Below are 2,500 nucleotides of genomic sequence, written 5' to 3'. Positions count from 1 at the left end.
ACCAAAATCATTATCATTATCATTATCATTCTTATTCTGATAATTATTATTTCAGTTATTATTATTATTATTATCATAGTTATTATAATTTAATCATTATCATTACTTTTTGTTATTAATATTTTTGTTATCATTATCACTTATCTTCTTCATCACTATTATCATCATTGTTGTTGTTCTTGCTATTACTTATCTTTATTATGATTATCATCATTGTTTTTGTTTTAATTAAATTTTTATTATTATTTTATCATTATTATTATTATTATCACTATTTATTATTTTCATTATTATTATTATTATTATTATTCATTATTATTATTATTATTTTATTATTATCATTATTATTATTATTGTAATTATTGCTGTTGTTGTGTGTTATTATTACTGTTATTATCATCATTATTATCTTTATCATCATCATTGTTATTATAGTTATTATTATAATTGTTGTTATTATCGTTGTGTTTAGTATTATTGTTATGTTAGTATTATCATTACATCATTATTATCATATTGTTATTACCATTGGTATTATCATCGTCATTATTATTATCATTGTTATTGAAATTATCGTTATCATTATCGCTATTTTCATAATTATTTTTATCTTATTATTATTATCATTATTTTCATCCCTATCATTATGTTATTGTGATTATCATTATTTTCCTTATCCTCCCTTATAATTATCGTTATTATTTTCTTCATTATTATCATTATCGTTATTATTATTTTTATTATTATTATTATCATTATTATTATTCGTTTTTATTATCACTATCGTTATCAACATTACTAATATCATTATTATCATAATAATAACTATTACTATTATTATCATCATTATTATTATCTGTTTTATTATTATTAGTATTTTCACTATTATCTTTATTATTTTATTATTATTATTAATTATTATTTTTATTATTATATTATTATATTATTATTATTATTATTATTATTATTACCATAATCTTTTTTTTTTTTTTGCTATTTTTGTCATGTTATAAATCCTCTTGTTATTTTTATCATTATTATTATTTTTATTTTTATAATTATTATTATTATTTTTATTATCATTATCTTTATTATTATTGTTTTACTGTTATTAGCATTTTAAATATTATTTTTTTATTATTATTATCATTATTATTTTTATTATTATAAATAATAATAATATTACTATTTTTATTTTTATTATAATTATTGTTTATATCTATTATTATGATCATTATGATTATTTTGATCATTAACATTATTATTATTATCACGGTCATTATCATATTTGTTAGGATTTCTTGCTCTCAATGTTTTCATTATAATTATTATTTCTCTACTTTGCTTTAACACAGTCAGTAATGGTTTAAATTAATTTATTATATCATCATTATCATGATCCTGTTCATGTATTATTTACCGTTCTTGTCAGAAATTAGAGAGAGAGAGAGAGAGAGAGAGAGAGAGAGAGAGAGAGAGAGAGAGAGAGAGAGAGGAGAGAGAGAGAGAGAGAGAGAGAGAACAAGTGATATGCTGATAAAAACGCACATACAACTGCGGATGTGCTTTTCTGCCATGATCTGTCCCGCCTGAGGTCCGTACTTTCATGGGGTGTCTCTTTAACTTTCCCTCCTTGACATTTTCTTGGCAGCAAGAATTCTTGGTTTTACAAAAGTTGGGTGTGGATGCGACATGAATCACCTTCATGAGGCCCGAAACGATACGAGGGTGTGTGAGTGGCCGGGGTGGGGGGTGGAGGAGGGGGGTGGAATGTGTCAGACAAAACACAGGTGAGAAATTGCCGTTTGTTTTTTCCCCCATTCCCACGTCGTTTTAAGTAATGACGGGCATAAACCCAGATGATAACCCTATATTAATTAACCAAAAAGAAATGCATAACACTGGTGGGTTTAAAGCTCCGTTGCTACCGTTTAAACACTCTCTTGACAGTGGATAATAAAAGGGAGCCTTTGAGACGGACTGCGTTTGCGCCTTGCAACTCGCCGGGGAGTCTGGAGATAAGGGCGGAATGTTCCCCCCGAGTGAGCCTTCCTTTGCTTCGCTCTTGGACACTAAAACTGCGAAAGAAATGTTAGAGCACACGTGGCTGCTTTGTGAAAAGTTGGGATACAAAACAGGGGAAATCCTTGTGTTATGCACCCCTTTAAAAGTAGAAAATGCTACATACATACATACATAAACACACACACCCACACACACCACACACACACACACACACACACCACACACACACACACACCCCACACACACACACACCACACACACAAACGTGGGGTGTGTGTGGTGTGTGTGTGTGAGAGAGAGAGAGAGAGAGAGAAGAAGAGAGAGGAGAAAATTTACATTTAGTAATAATGATTATAGGAACAAAAGTACTATGACTTTACCGATCATCGGTTCCATCTTTTTATTTATCTATGTTATTAACAGACGTCATGCAGCATTTTCCCCCGTGGTATAATGAATCTGTCTGTTGGTTTCT

The 2,500-nt window shown here is 28.1% G+C and overlaps 1 pseudogene; it reads right to left on the bottom strand.

Moving 5' to 3' along the window:
- The window catches only part of LOC119570373, a 25,223-nt pseudogene extending 23,516 nt beyond the window's left edge, over positions 1–1,707 (bottom strand).
- Between the last annotated feature and the right edge of the window lie 793 nt (positions 1,708–2,500).

This window comes from Penaeus monodon, unplaced genomic scaffold (assembly GCF_015228065.2).
Source record: "Penaeus monodon isolate SGIC_2016 unplaced genomic scaffold, NSTDA_Pmon_1 PmonScaffold_2525, whole genome shotgun sequence".
NCBI lineage: Eukaryota > Metazoa > Arthropoda > Malacostraca > Decapoda > Penaeidae > Penaeus > Penaeus monodon.
Note: the sequence above shows the minus strand (reverse complement) of the source record. Positions and strands in the feature narration are given on the sequence as shown.